The sequence below is a fragment of the Ochotona princeps genome, chromosome 11 (assembly GCF_030435755.1).
Source record: "Ochotona princeps isolate mOchPri1 chromosome 11, mOchPri1.hap1, whole genome shotgun sequence".
In the NCBI taxonomy this organism is placed as follows: domain Eukaryota; kingdom Metazoa; phylum Chordata; class Mammalia; order Lagomorpha; family Ochotonidae; genus Ochotona; species Ochotona princeps.
In genome coordinates, this window is record NC_080842.1 from 41,210,553 (window position 1) to 41,227,632 (window position 17,080).

Consider the following 17,080-nt stretch of genomic DNA (forward strand, 5'->3'; position numbering starts at 1 on the left):
TCTGTCATTTAAATACATTATTTTGACAAGTATAGATTTTGCCTAAAGTAACTGACACTCAAGAAATCCCTAGAATTCCCTAGATGAATTAAGATAAAAACATGATTCATGAGCTAGAACCTCATGGCTTTGAAACTTTCATGGCCTTAATTTAGTCTTTGATGTGGTTACACCATTTTCCTGGAGTGAGAGTGGGAGGAGAACTCACTTGGGTCAGGGACCAATTTGGCAAGTTTGTTCTAACATAGCAGAGGATGTGAGGACATCACATGATCAGACGCAGGGCCCCTGTAGGCAGGCAACATGGGTCAGAAATAGCAAGGTCAATGTCTGCAGTAGTGGGAAAGGGTAACAATTTCTATTTGGGTTTGCAGAGGATTTTGGCTGTCAAAAAGATGAGGTGCTCCCAGCCTTCTGTTTGGAATTTTGAGATCCATAGAGAGAGCATGCAAAAACATTCAGACGGAGAGAGATGGAGAGCTACGGTCACCTTGGAGAAAAGCTTGTCCCCAGGTGAGGAAATGATAGGTGACCAGGTTTTAGACAAAGAGGGTGGTAAGGAAAGCAGGTGCTCTACTGTTGCGGTAAGAGATGCAGACTCTAATTTTCTTTTTCTTTTGGCAGACTCTTTTAAAACTCTAAGGCCAAGAGACAGATATTTTCTGAAATTAATTGTAATGACTGTGATATCAGGAAGTAACTATTCTAGCACAGAATGGCATGAAACAAGAACAGCCTGCAATGTAGAGATCAGCTGAGCCTGAATAATGTGAGATGAAAATAAATCCCTCTAGGACAAGACAAAGGCAACTCTTTGTCACATCCAAGGGTTTTCATGGGTCCCTTAATGAGGGACGGCTGAATGTTAATATCAGAACTATGCTTTGTATTTCTTACTGTGGTGGTCTGAATAATTGCGAGTAAGTTAACTATATATATATGGTAGCCCTGTCTTATCTGCAGGAGAGAACGCGAATGGATACCTGAAATCATGGTTAATATTGAATCCTATATATGCTAGGACTTTTCCCATCCATAAAGATCTAGGATGAAATGTAATTTATAAATTAATCTGGGAAGAAATGAAAAACTAACTAATAAAATGGAGCAAGTATAGCAGAATATTGCATTGGGACTGGTGTAGCGGCATAGCATACTAATATTCTACCTGCAACACAGGCATTCCATATAGGCACCGGTTTTTGTTCTGGAAGTGGCCAATCCAGCTCTGTGTTTGTGGCCTAGAAAAGCAGCAGAGGATGGTCCAAAATCTTGGAACTCCATAAGGGAACCAGAGACAGTTCCCTGGCTTCTGGCTTTGGATCAGTTCATCTCTGGCCATTGTGGCCATTTGGGGAGGGACCCAGCAGATGGAAGATTTTTGTCTCTGTCTCTCCTCTCTAAATCTGATCTGATTTTCCAATAAAAATAAACAAATCTTTAAAATATGTTTAAAAAGTTACTTGAACACAAGCACTGTAATACTGTGACAGTTGTCCTGATAATCAAGATGGATGCTAGGTGACTAAACAGAGGTTGGCATGTATACTGTGCAGATTCTGGGGAAAGCGTTGATTCAGACTCGATGGGATGGAGTAGAAAGCATGAGATGCCATCATGTTGCTTAGAATGATACATACTTTAAAAGTTAAAATAGTTTATTTCTGGAGTTTTCCTCTGAATATTTATAGAGCATGTTTAGCTGTGGATAAGGGAAGCTGTAGATAAAGGCAGATGACTGTAATGCGGTGTAAATAGTTAGCACACAGCACAGTTAGGGATTATTTGCAACCATCATAATGTCATGCGTTAGAGAGTTTCTCTAGGGGTCCTTGTAGACTTACTTGTAACCAGTTCAAACCTTCTTACTCTACATGACATTCTTGTCCTGAGCATTGTTTTTTCAGCTTTTTTTTTTTTTTTAAGATATACAAAGGGAAGGAGACACAGAGAGGAGGGCCTTCCATCTGCTGGTTCACTCCCTAAGAGATCGCAGCTGCTGGAGCTGCACTGATGCGAAGCCAGAAGCCCAAAGCTTCTTCTGGGTCTTCCACACAAATGCAGGGGTCCAAGGCCTTGAACCATCTTCCACTGCATTCCCAGGCAAGCAGTGAGCTGGATGGAAAGTGGAGCAGCTGGGACATGAACCAGTGCTAGCAAGGGGGAGGATTAGCTGAATGAGGCATCCTGTCAGTCCTTGGGCATTGCTCTTTAAAAAAAAAAAAATAGAAAAGTGGTAATAGCCTGGAGCATTTCTGAATACATGTGCTTTATATTACCCAGTTATTTATGGAGTTGATAATTTAGCCTCAGCTTATTGCCTCAAAATATTCCTATGTTCTACCATTTATAACCTCTCATCTCTCTTTACTCTCCCATCCCTGCCTTGATGCTCCTAAGGATTTCAGGACATCAAGACAAATTGAATCCCTCCAATGGCTTCACTTCGAATAAAAAATGAAGGAAAGGAATATAAGAAGACAGAAGACAGAAACAGATTTTTGCAAAAGGTGCGGGGCTAGTCATCAGCAGAATGCCGTTGCTGTTGGCAACGATCATGCCCAGCATCCAGAGAACTCTGTGCTGGACCACAGGTGCCTTCCTTAAATCTTACTAACATTTCAAGAGTTTTTCAATTTTGTTATTTGAGAAGACAAAGATGAAAATGTCGAAGAAAGAAAGAAGGAGCCCCCATCTACATGTTCATCTCCAAATGTCCACAGTGACTAGGAGCTAGACTGGGTTCCGCCTGTTTCCTCCCCCCTCCCCATGGGTAAGGAAGGAGTAGGGAAAAGGAATATGGATAAGGGTAGGATTGCTTTCCATGGAGTTGGAAATCACTGCCTTTTCTTTTTAGTTGATTGCTGAAGGGCCTGGCTTCTGGGATGCAATATGGCTCTAGTTCACAAAAGTTGTGAGTCATTGTTGGATTTTAGGATCCCTGATGGAACTTTGCTCTGAGCCTGCATTTTGACATCTGTAAATCGAAAAATTCCGGGTCTTTTCCTTGTGTATCATTCACAGAGATATTATAACACTGATTAAGACTGAGTTCTAGAAAATAAAAAGGGAAGCATTTTTTGGGAAAGAGTCTAGACTCAATTTTCTATGGCATTTTCATAGATAAAAAAAGACAACTCCAGAACATTTGCTCTTCAGCATCTTCTATTCCATATAACAGAATTCCAGTTCAGAATGATGCGCTCTCCCAACCCTGTCCCACGCTATAGTTCGCAGTTTCCCCATTCCCTTTGTTTAATGGATCTTGTCAATTCTGAAATCTCAGACCTTTAGGCTCCTGCACACACCATTCAGAAATGATTCTATGTAGATTTGAATGTAATTAAACTTGTTTTTCCTTAACAATGTGGTGAGATTGACATTTTAGCAGCATAAGTCCTTTTTTCCCCCTGACAGATTATTTTCTTTATTCAGATGAAGCCTGTGTTCTATTTTGAATGCTGAGAGAATGAAGACTTTTTTTTCTTGATTTGGAGTTTGAGGCAATTAGAGCCACAAATTAATTTCTCACATTAAGAGGAGTGTTTTGTCTTTAGATCTGCACCTGCTCAGCCCCATTTCCAGTTATTTGTAGGCTGCTGTACTAAAGAGGAAGAGGAAATACTTATGCAGGGACAGAGGGAATCACTAATGGCTAATCAATAACTGTGGGTATTTCACAGCTCTGGAGAGACCCTCATTCAGTGCTGAACGACAGGAGGACCACTTAGTTGTGGTTTCCCTTGTGTTGGATTACCGGAAAGATCCAATAGTGACCATCAAGCATCTGTCCTTGTATGTCTTTTAGTCACTTCAACCTCAAATCCATGTGTCTTTTTCTCCTCTCTTTCCTCCCTTCCTCATATACTTTTGTCTTGTATTTCAGTCTTTGTTAAGGATGTCAACCTTTGTAAGTCATCAGATTCATGAACATTGGAACTGGTTTCTCTTCCTTACCCTTTAGTGTGCCTAAAGTTGGTTGCTTATCTGACTTGGTGAATTACTTTCCCTCCAGGTTATTTGCTATGTGGTTGAGGATAGAATTTCTCCAGCCCCAGCCCTACTGGTATGCTATGATTAATTAAAGATGATCAACACGATAAGATATCCTTGTGACAAATAAACACCAGAGGACTCCTTGCCTTCCTAGAGCAGGACTCTTATGCTGGTGTTTATTTAGGCAAGAGAATGAAGGAGACCAGGGGCCAGGATTGGGAGAAGCAGAATGGTGGAAAACATTGCGGAGATAAGAACTTGACTGACTGCCTCTGCAATAGCTCTGTACAAACAGAAATCCCTCTTCAGCCTTCTTCGGTACCAATTATGTAAGTCATGGTTTCAAGATGCATTTGACGATGCTTACACTCAGACTGAAGCAGAACCACAGTAACACATACTACTACTTGGCATGTGTGTTGGTGTGGTTCTGTTTGAACCTGCATTATTAATTAATATTGGTCTAGAAATGTTTTAAGTTGGGGAGTTCATTTCAGTGTCTAGGATACTAATGGAACTGGGCAAGAATTTTCTGATATCTGTGCAAATTTGAAAGTATCCTTGTCTGAGAAAGGACTAGGCCTGGGATTGGGTGGATTCAATAAGACTTGGCAGAACCTTGCCAGAGCAGCCTCCAAAGCCAACCTCTGCTTCTAATCTGGGAATCAAAGCTTGCCTGAAATTGGAATAAAACACGTGTTCCTGTTTATTGATCCTGTCTACATGGAGAGGCAGCTCCTGATTTCCTCTGAAAGTTGGCCTGTACGAAGGTGAGAACTAGGGATCAGCCCTAGCAGGCGAGGCAGGGGCGAGGAGAAGACTACTTTCCCAAAGTCTGATTCATGACAGAGCCCAGAGCCTGTACAGTGGAGGTAGGCACGTGCTGCCATGGCACAGCAGGGCACCCAGGATCATGAGGTTCCATGCAGGAAGGAATCTTAGAGACCACTCAGTGATTCAGTTCACAGGTGAGGCCCAGAGAGTTTTTGTGACTTGCCCAAAGTCATTCAGATAAGTAGAGTCTCAGGGAGAACCCAGGTTGCACCGCTTGCAGGCTGGTGTCTGTTCTTGTTCCAGGGACCCGGAGTCTGAGGATGAAGCGCTCCATAGAGATTGTAGATCAAGGTTATCCCTCTCTCTTTGGGGATCGAGAGCCCATGGAAGGGCTAGGGAAGAGGCAGGTGCAGACCCAGGGGTAAGGTAAAGTGGAGGGAACAACCCACTGATCAGATCCTTTCTGTTTTGCCTGGAAGTTTATTAGTTGTGCTAATATGACTGATTTTCTCTCCTTGGCCACTCTATCCCTTTTCTTTCCCTACCTTCCTTTTTTCCTTCCTTCTTTCAGTCTCTCCCTCTCCCTGATTTCCTGCCTCCTTGTTGGTTTCCTGAGCAGGTACCTTGAGTCAGACATTGTGTCTTGTGGATTGAAAGTGAACTAGATCGTTTTTATTACAAAGTCAGATATACAGAGAGGAGGAGAGATAGAGAGGAAGATCTTCCGTCCGATGATTCACTCCCCAAGTGAGCGCAATAGCCGGTGCTGTGCTGATCCAAAGCCAGGAACCAGGAACCTCTTCGTGGTCTCCCATGCGGGTGCAGGGTCCCAATGCTTTGGGTCGTTCCTCGACTCCTTTCCCAGGCCACAAGCAGGGAGCTGAATGGGAAGTAAAGCTGCCGGGACTAGAACCCGGTGCCCATATGGGATCCTGGGGCGTTCAAGGCGAGGACTTTAGCTGCTAGGCCACGCCGCCAGGCCCAAGAGGCCCGGTTCTTACACATGCATTCCACAGTCATCAAGTACAGTGGCCTTGTCAATGGAAGTCCCTCAGAAGTCATTAGTCACCTGCAACATACCCCTTCAGTGGTCCTCCCTCCCACACAATCCCTTGCTACTTTCCTTGGTTAGTCCACAGTCTCTGTGCCTGGGAGTGCATGGGGCTCCCGGCACCAAAAGCACTGGTGTGGACCAGAATGACCTATGCTAGGGCCCATGGCACCAAATCCTCCACATGTCTTGAAGGAGAAGAGCAATGGAAAGGAGAAGAGGAAGACAGAGGAGGAGAAGAGGAGGAGTAGGAGGAAACTAGAATAGGCGACTATGCTGGCACACTGATATACTTAGCACAAATTTGGCATTAACCAGGCCCAGGATTCTCACCAGTTACTGGCTGCTCTTCTCCCCCCTGTGTTAACACTAGCTTAAGTACAAGGGAACCCAGGCAGTTGCCTACAGCCAGGGCATTTGCATGAATTTTAAGGAACCCTCTTATTTTCCATTTGCCTTGAATCCATTAGTTATTTTCAAAGTGCATTTTATCTAAGATTATTATATGTTGGTTTTTTTTCCCCCTAAGTTGCCTGAAACCTGTATTTGCTGCAGGATGAATTCTAAATAAATCGCAAGAATCCTTTATGTTAAAAAAAAAAAAAGAAAAGAAAAGAAAGTGAACTAGAGCCAGTTTATATCCTTTAGGAACTCCCAGTATAAAAAAAAGAGATTGGTAAGTGGCTGGGTCCTAATCTTGGGAACTAATCTTGTGCTTGAGGGCCCATTTACATGAAAATCATACAAGAAAACATCTGAGACAGCTTTGGTAATGGGACAAGATATGCTTATGACCATTTTCACAATTCAGCATGAGGACCACTTAAATGTGATTCTACACACATATATTTCCCCCTCTTTATTGATGTCCATTTGAACATTCATTCATAAGTGATCTTCATCAAGCTTTCATTTACATATGTGTGTTTTCACAAACAGCAAATAATTAATGGATCACACACTCACATACCTGTATATGGAGTGACAGTCCTGTGCAAATATATATCCCACTACAACATCCTCAGGTATGAATATGTATTAAATTGTGGCTGACAGAACTATTTAAATGGTGCCCAGATTTAGATATAAGCAGGAACACATCAACACAATGCCAACATATGTATCAGAAAAGCTGTATTGATTGATAGTCACCTTAAGGTAGTTCGGTTCAGGAAATTCATTTCAGTGCTTTGTTCAGACAATAGCAGCAACAAATGGACTTGGAGACGCTTAGCCAGGTTCCAAGTGATGTCTGGCTTGGGTTGTCTCTACTCTGCCAGCCAAGTCCATTCAGAGAAAGCACTCTGGGAAAAGCAGGGAATCCATCAAAGGAAGCGGTCGAAATCTGGTTTACTCTCTAAGGAGGGGAACTTGGAGTATACGGGCTTCCTGTGAGCTCCCTTAGCCATCTGTGTAAAGCTCTCTTCTTGCTTTCAGCACTAGCCTTCCCTCTGTAGACTGCACATCTTTTAGTACCACGGTTACCTTCATGTTCTGGGACCCGAGCATGATGCATAGCTTGTAATTAGAGAATTCATTGTTGTCACTAAAAGAAATGGAAAGAGAGGACACACAAAGGTCTCCCCCTTTTTGTGGTGCACTTCGCTGTTGCTCACTGTGAAAGATGGAGTGGCTGGATCCCTAAGCCCTTACTGCAACCCCATCCCTCTAAGTGCCTATTATTGCCACCACTGGGAGGCTAACAATGATATTCCCCAGACTCCTTTGCAGCCACGTTTCTAGTTGTGATTCAGTTGATATCAATCAGCTGCAGTAGGGAGCCTTGAGTTAGGAACTGACAGACATAGGAGATGCCTCACAGCTGACATGATGTGATTTTGGGTTTTGGGTTTATAGGTTGTGAGAGCAGCCTCCTGATTCTATCAAGAATTTTCTGAAAGTGGCAGGACACTTGGCAGTCCAATGCTGTGATATGACTTTAGAAGTTGTTTTTAGAAGTTCAGTGTCTGCTTTTTAAAAACTATTAATTTATTCTAATTTTATTTGAGAGAAAGAGAAACCCTCTATACCACCAAGTGTTTCACTCCCTTAGCATCAGCAATAGCCAGGATGCTGGGACTGAATCCTGATCTCCAATGTGTGTGGTAAGGACCCACATACTTGAGCCATCATCTGCTATCTTCCAGGATGCTCAACAGGGATAGCTGGGTGGGAAATAGAGTAGCTGGGAGTGAGAAATGGAGCATCTGTGGTTTGAACTAGGTACTCTGATATGGGATGTGGGCCTCCCAAGCGAGACTTAATCACTGTGCCAAATGCCCAACCCACAATCTGTCTTTGCTATCAAGAGCCATGCATGTGATTCGTTGTTGTAAATGTCCTCTGCTCAAATCAGCAAATGAGGATAGTGTTCTTTACGACTTACCCCGTCACAGGGACAGATGCTGTTCATGCCTGGATTTTAGAGAAATCAGGAGGAGCGTTTTCACATGTGTCACTTAGCTTTTCTCTTATTGCTGTGTGCATATGGAAGAGTTGTTAAGAGTTAAAAGTGCTGCTACCTTCTCAAATAGTAAAATTTGACTCATGCTATTTGAAACATATACAGAGAGGGACAAGACCAATTCGCTTACAGTCCAGTCCTGGAAAGGCACAAAGAAAACTTCTAGGAGGTTCTTACGGGACCAGAAACAGGAGGTGGCTGACATGTTGAGAGTCAGGAAGATGAGGCACTGTGGGAGGGGGCTTGGAATCATGTTTCTCCCAAATTTATGTGTTGAGATCCTAGTTTCCAATCCCCAAAGATGAGACCTTTGGGAAGTAAATAGATCTTCATGAGGTAATGGGTTGGAGCCCCATGAAGTGGTGAGTACTATTATGAGAATTGGAGAAATCAAGTTTCTTTCTTTTTTCTCTTCCCCCAGCCCCACTTGGGGACACTGAGAGAGTGGCAGCATTCAAAGCCAGGAAGAAGCTCTCATCAGACCCTGGATCTATCAGCTTCATGATCTTGGGCTTCACAGCTTGCAGAACACAGGAACTGCAGACAGAAAGCAAAATGATGTTTTTATATATATGGCACATATCAGGTCATCTCACTGCCAGTATAAGGCAGGTTTGCCCTAATTTTGTGATCTACATGTTGCCCAGCACTTAACTCATGGTAAGTAATAAATGTTTATTGACTTATTGCAAAGGCCAACTGAATTAACATGGCAAAAAGGAGGGACACAAAAATTGAGCTTCATTGAAATCATGCCAAATAGTTGGGATAGTTCTCTTCCAATTGGGATGGATGTGTGTTTCTAAGTTTTTTCTGGCACACATATCTATTTTTTCCTCTATAAGCACCATACTTGTTTCAAAAAAAAATCAAATGGTACAAATGCAGACTAATCATATGTAACACTGATTCCATCATGACTTGGTAAAGGGACAATATAAAAAGAAAAGAGAAGGGATTTCTATTAAAATCTTTATAAGCACCATCCCAAATGTACTGCTCTAATATGTGCTATAATCCTACACTCTCTCCTTTAAAATGGCTTTTCCCTCTACAAACCTGCATAAATTTTGCTTTATAGTCATTTGCCTTGTGTATCTATATATCATTAAAGCTTTATTGCTTTAATACAAAATTGTATGCTCCCTCTGATTACAACCAGACAAAATTATGCATGCACATGGACAAAAGCCAGAGGAAAGCAGCACAAAAGGAAGCAGGCTGTGTGATGGTGAGAATGAGAGCAGCTCTTTTATCTCCTTTGGGTGTTCCTTTCCTGCAGTGATCTCACATGGATGCAAGACTGTAATGCTCCACAAGTGAAATCTGAAAAACTGTGATGGAAAAGAGTTTGAAACCTTGCACAATGATCCAGAGATCTCTGGCCCATGTCAGGGTGCTGCTGATCTTAATCAATTGGTTTGAGGGGTGTCCTTGAATCTGATCCGCACACCCACAAGATGTAGAAATGATTTATCAACTGTAAGTGTTGCAGTCTGCCAGGTCCAGGACCCTCGGTTCTAAAGAGCCCCAGAACTTCTTAGAATGAGGGCCAGTTCAGGAAAGTCTTAAGAGGTTTCTATATCACTCCTTGACATCCAAGATATCTTTGCATTTCTGTCAATACTCCTTATGTAATCCTATCATCAGGCTGTGTTGTCCGGCCTTAGAGTGTATGTATTGGGACTGGGCCTTCTCAGTTGCTGATGCCTGTGTGGTGGATATGCACACAGGCACATGACAGCCAGCTCATCTAGGCCAATAGGGATTGGCAACTGCATTGTCAGAGGATGGAAAGCAGAACATGTTAGGCAATTCTCTTGGCCAAGCTTTGCAACATATTCCTTGGTCGGTGGATACAGTAAGGTAGACTTTGTCAACCAATAGACCTTGGAGAGATTTTCTCAAACCTGGAGCAAAGAAACTAACAACTTCTCAGAACTACCAAATCACTCAAGGCACACCTGGGAACACTCTTCCTCACATTGGAGTCTCTAAGTCATCATTAAAGGACTTTCCCCAATCCCCCAGATACAATGTAATTTGAGCAGCCACCTCTTCCTCCTCTCCTGCAGACACAAGAGAAATAAAAATTGAAACATTTATCCCATCCACCGTCTTCCATACCTGACCTTCTCCTCCTTGATCAGAGGCCCACATGGGCATGAATCCCTCTCAAATATATAAACCATATTAAAAAGAAAATTAAAAAAATTAAAAAGCATTAATAGATAAATTTAGACTTGTCAGTTAAATAATCATTATACTATTAATTCACATGACTAGGAACTTTTAACATATTATGCAAATACAGCAGCTCCCTCTTATCTGCAGGTTCATTTTGCAAGATTTCAAGTCTGAAAATATTAAATGGAAAATCTGGAAATATGGTAAATGATTTATAAGTTTTAAATGACTTTTAATACGGTATATTATTATAGCTATTCTATTTTATTATTGGTTATTGCTAGTTTCTTATTGTGCCTAACTTATAAATTAAACTTTATCATGAAAATGTACATGTAGAAAAAAAATGCCAGTTGTCTTGGACCATATCCTTTGCAGTTGGTGGCAGGAAGGGGGTGATGGTGTTTGCTCTCTGTGACAATGCAGATTTATCAAGATGGGAAGACAAAGACCTCATGTGGAGGTGGGAAAGTGCTGGTGCATATTGGGCAATTTTTAAAAGATGAAAAAAAATTATTTGAAAGGCAGAGTTATAGAAAGAGGTAGAGACAGAGTCTTTCATCTGCCAGTTCACTCTGCAAATGGCCACCTTTGCTATGGCTGGTGAGGCTGAAGTTAGGAGCCAGGAGCTTCATCCTGGTCTCCCACGTAGGTGCAGGGACCCAAGCACCTGGTCCATCTTCCATTGCTTTCTGAGGCACATTAGCAGGGAGCTAGATGGGAAGTAGACTAGCTAGGACCCAAACCAGTGCTCCCGTGGGATGTTGGTGTCACAGGTGAAGGCTTATTCTACTATACTACAATGCTGGTATATTGGACATTTTAAATAGCAGATTCCAGAAATCCAACTCAAAAGCAAACTTTATTGCCTTGCAGGATGAAACACTGCTCCATACTTCTTTTCTCTCTGTCTCTGGGTCCTGGTTTCTCTGCTGGCCCTTCCGTCATGGTTCTAAGAAGCCTACATATTCTCCAAAGGCATCCATTTTTCCTGCAGTTACTCCTGATTTTTTTTTGTTTGTTTGTTTTGGTTTGGTTTTTTTGCTAGCCAATTTCGTAGTCTCTAAAGTACATACTGATATAATAATAGAAACAAGCTTCTATTCCTGCCTCTGGACTTGTCAAGTATCAATTTCTTTCTGAGATAGGAAAAGAGTGGGTGCAATGCTGGCTCAGTAGAGTTCTAGCACGATGTGTGTTTTCTTCTTTGCTTGTCCTTTGTGTAGTTTGAAACTACGCACATACATTGTGATTCTCATCTGTTCACTGCAGCCTAAGGCTTCACCTAGTCAGACAAGGTATTCTCCTTCTTTCTACCTCTCCTCTCTCTCCATCAAGGTTGAGAACTCTGTTTTGTACTTGTTGGGCATTTCCCCACGATCCTTTTATATGCTGGTTCTACAAGCTTAAATTTAAAAAGTGCTATTTATGTTTTCATATGGATGTGCAACATACCACTCTTGGATTTATTCTCTGTGGTTCTCGTGTTGTTATTTCTTTGTTATTTAGTGGAGATTGTCTTTTATGTTTAATCCAAATAGAGTCTTTAGTCATACCATACTTACTTGCCTGTATCATATCCTCAAATTCAGCAAACTTTAAATCATATTTTAGCTGTTGTTCATGTTGCTCTTATTTTATTGATTTGAAAGGCAAAATTACAGTGACAGGGAGAGACAGGGAGAGAGAGAGACAGAGAAAGGGAAAGAAACTTCTGTCCACTGGTTCACTCTTCAAATGGCTGCAATGGCCGGTATATGGGCTAAGCTGAAGCCAGGAGCTGGAACACCATTAGAATCTCTCAGGTGTGTGGCAGGGGCTTGAGTACCTGGGTCATCTGCTGCCTTCCCAGGGTGTGTATTAGCAGGGAGCTTGATAAGAAGCTGAGACTCCAATCAGTGCTCTGATATGGGATCCTGCCATCAAAGCAGAGGCTTAACTTGCTGCATCACAAAGCTGGCCCAATGTTGTTCAGTACTGGAACTTTCTTTCTAGTCTAGTCTGAGCTTCTACTCACTGCTTTTCTGGACTGGAACTGTTTGGTTTCAATATGGTTTATCCACTTTCCCAACCCATCCCTAAATTTTTATGTTAATTTGGTCTCAAATAAAATAGTTTGAGAGGTAGCTCGGTCATGGGTATCCATCCTCACGAAGGAGGTAATGTAATTCCTGTAAGAAAGGTTAGTTAATTCAAGCATGGGTTGTTATACAACAAGCCCAGCAGAGACAGTGTTGTGATGGAGTGAACTGGATTACTGGATGTGATGCCTGTAATCAAATACAGGTACTTGTTCGAGTTCCAGCTGCTCCACTTCTGATACAGCTCCCTGATGATGCATCTGGGAAAGAACAGAAGATGGCCCACATTTGGGCCACGGCACCTCCGTGGGAGACCATCAGAAGCTCCTTGCTTCTGGCTTTGTTCTGTCTGGGGAGTGAACCAGTGGATGAAAAGGATCTTTTCCATGTTTTCCCCCCTCTCTCTGTAACTTGGTTTTTCACTGCAAAATAAAACCAGTTCTGGAACCTGCTCTAGTCAGAATTATAGGACAAAGAATTTTAGGAACCAGCTATCTGATGATGTTTTCAGAAGTTAACTTTGGTTCACAGAGATGACATAAATCATCCAAGCTTGGTAACCCTTGGTAATTTTTTTTTACATCTTAAAAAAATTTTTTTTCCTTACTTTGTTTGTAAAAGAGAGAGAGCAAGCATTCCTAACCAATGATTCCCTCCTCAAATGCCCGAAACAGTTAGAGCTGGGCCAGTGCAAAGCCAGCAGCCTGGAATTCAATTTAGGGCTTCCACATGGATGGCAGGGACCCAAGTCCTCCAGCATCCCTGCTGCCTCTCAGGGTGTGCATTATCAGGAAGCTGGAATCCAAAGAGCAGGACTAAAACCCAGGCATTCTGTTATGAGATGTGGGCATCCCAGGTGGCAGCTTGATGACCAGACAAAATGCTCACCATGCAATGATTTTTTTGGTGTTAAAACTTGCATAGGAACTGGGATTCTGACTTCTCAATTTGAAGATTGCTTACAAGCCTCCCCCCTTTACTACAACACATAGTAACACATTGTTACTAAAGAATATGTGAAGGGTAAGTGTTGTGGCACAGTACATTAAGTTGCTGCTTGGGATACCTGACTTCCTTCTCTAAGTGCCTGAATTCAAGTCTCTGCTCCACTTCTGATTCTAGCTTTCTGCCACTGCAGGCACGCTGAGACGCCGCAGATAGTGATTCAAGTGCTTGGATGCCTGCCATTCACCTGGGAGATCTAGATGATGCCCTTGGCTTCTGGTTTTGATGTGGCCTATCCCTAGCTGATGTGGGAATCTGAGGAGTGAACCAATGGACAAAAGATCTCTCTCACTCTCTGTTTCTACACTCTGTATTTCAAATAAAGACAGAAAATAAAATTTGAATAACATGAGAAAATTAATGTAAGATAGTCACCCATCTAATTGCATTAGTTAAACTCAATCTTGTTAACAGTTTAGTCTATTTCCTCTAATTTCTTATTCCAATGCATATCTATAGATTTACCAATATTTTCTTAATTATATTTCACATCTATGCATATAAAATATATTTTCTTAAGCATTAAAATTTTTATCAGAATTATCAATAATTTATTTGACCCTTTATCTAAAAAATATATTAGCCTATTACTATTTTTGGTACTAATAACAAATAAGAATGAATAACATAAATAATAATGATGATGATAATAAGTAGCCTTATGTGTATATTTTAATTTCCATTTTATCTTTATGACAGAATCCTAAAAGTGGAAGCATATGCTCTGAAACTGCTTTCATCAGATTAGACCAATTTACCAGAATGTATGAGAATAACTGTATTTTAACAACTTGACGGCGTTAGATATTACCTTTTAAATATCTTTGCTATCAAACTTTACCTCATCATTGTTTCCATTTGTACCTCTTTGATTACTTGAGAGGATGAAAAATTCACCAGAATTTTGTTAATTGTACATATATTGAATTTTGGTGAATGGTTTGTCCAATCATCATTTGAGGATCTTAGTTTTTTCATATTATCTTTTTCTATATTAAATAGATTAACTCCGTTATTGTGTAACAGATAGAATTTTTTTCCCTCCAAGCAATTCAGCAGTCTGAATCCTAATCATGCCACAATAATGGGCTTCTGGAAACAGAAGCGGTAGCCATGTGGAGGGTGAGGACAAGCTGACATTTAGAAATAATCGGGTCAAGAGTTCCAATTGGTGCATGTTTGTTGAGGATACTGGTGTGAAGCCCAGCTGAGTCACAGGGTTTAACAGATAACTCCTGAACAGTGAACAAGGCCAGGTGGGGGACAAAGAGAGGAGAAAGTGACTGGTGAAGGGCATGTGCCTTGGGGGTTCCCTTAGAATTGAGGTGAAATGATTGTGATAGGCAGAATGGCTAGAGAAAGGGACTCTGACAGTTTAGAGGCAAGGACTGCCTGCACACTTTGGAAAAGCTTCTTTGAAAATGTTCAGATATGAAAGTGTTAAATACATCTTGACAATAGGATGCTGGACTTTCTAACATTGTCTATACCTACTATGTCTATACATTTTCTGTACCTACATTGACTCTACCTACAATGATATACTTAAATAGCAGAATGATGGACTTGTGTCTGCTGTTGAAGGACTATACTGTTGCAGTAATATAGGGGTAATCAGTGAGGAGAAGGGTCACTGGGAAGGGGAGAAGGGTCACTGGGAAGGGGAGAAGGGGGACTGGGAAGGGTGGAAGGGGGAAGTCCCTGAGTCTATGGAGCTGTAGCATGCAAAATAGAAGAAAGAAAGAAAGAAAGAAAGAAAGAAAGAAAGAAAGAAAGAAAGAAAGAAAGAAAGAAAGAAAGAAAGAGAAAGAAAGAAAGAAAGAAAGAAAGAAAGAAAGAAAGAAAGAAAGAAAGGAAGGAAGGAAGAAAGAGTTCAGATAGCAGATGGATGTAGTTCCACCTCCCAGGGTAGGGGAAGATGCTAAAAAAATCTAGCTCCAGGTCCAGTGTAATGACTCAGTGGCTAAAGTCCTCACCTTTCATGTGCCAGGATCCCATGCAGGCCCAGTTCATTTCCATGCTGCTCCACTTTCCATCCAGCTCCCTACTTATGTCTTGAGAAAGCAGTGGAGGATGACCCAAAGCCTTGGGACTTTGTGCCCTCCCGGAAGACCTGGAGGAAGCCTCTGGCTCCTAGCTTCAGATTGGCTCAGTTCTGGCCTTTGGGACCACTTGTGGGATGGGCCAGAGGATCTTCCTCTCTATCTCTCCTTATCTCTATAAATCTGCCTTTTAAAAACAAACAAACAAAAATTTAAAACAAATCTAACCCTGGAAGATGCCCATGTACAAGGATCTTTTTATTTATTTATTTATGTATTTATTTATTTTTTTTTATGTACAAGGATCTTAAAACCTGAAACTTAAAGGAAGCAAAGTGTTTTGCTTTTCGGTGCATCTGGAACAGTGGGAAATGTGTTTGGATACAGGTTTTTCTTGAGGAATCAGTAAATTCTCTAGAGAAGCATGAAAATTTATATTTTCAGGTACATCGCATACTCATGCGTATGGCAAATACCTAAGTTGGAATAAAAGTGCGTAAGGTGGAGGTATTCTCTTCTACCTGAAGGTTTTGTTTTATTTTGGAGGGAACTATTGAGGAGAATGGCTCTGTGTAGACTTGAATATGACTTAAGTGTATAGAATAAGAAAGGGAATTTTATTAAGAATTGTTATAGACTATACATTTCCTTTAATGTGTCAAGAAACATGAATAATAATATGCCCTTGTATATTTTTTGTTGTTGTTTATTACAGAAACCCTCATGTCTCTGAGTTTAAAAAAAAGTCAGTTTTCTGGGCTTTTTTTTTTTTCTAAGAAAAAAAAAGATAAATTTAAAAAATTTCATTATATATTCTATATTGAATTAGGAAGGAAAATATTATTATTATTATTTTTTAAAGATCTACTTGTTAGTTTATGTGAGTTACTGAGAGTGAGGAAGAGGGAGACAGCGATCTTGCCACCTGCTGGTCCACTTACTAGAGGGCTGCAATGGCAGGGTTTGAGTCAGGCGGAAGTCAGGAGCCAGGAGCTTCTTTCAGGTCTCCCATATGAATAGGAGGGGTTTAGGTACTTGAATTATTTTCCATTGCTTTCCCCAGGCCATTAGCACGGTCATGGATCCAAGTAGAGCAGTTTGGTCAGCAAGCCTAGGCTGCTATGAGATCCTGGTATCACAGTTGGTTTTATTTATTTATTTATTTTTAAAGATCTATTTTTATTGCAAAGTCAGATATACAGAGAGGAGGAGAGACAGAGAGAAAGATCTTCCATCCGATGATTCACTCCCCAAGTGAGCGCAACGGCCGGTGCTATGCCGATCCGAAGCCAGGAGCCTGGAGCTTCTTCCAGGTCTCCCACATGGGTGCAGAGTCCCAAGGCTTTGGGCTATCCTCTGCTGCTTTCCCAGGCCACAAGCAGGGAGCTGGATGGGAAGTGGAGCAGGCAAGATTAGAACCGGCGCCCATATGGGATCCCGGCACATGCAAGGCGAGGACTTAAGCTGCTAGGCCACGCTG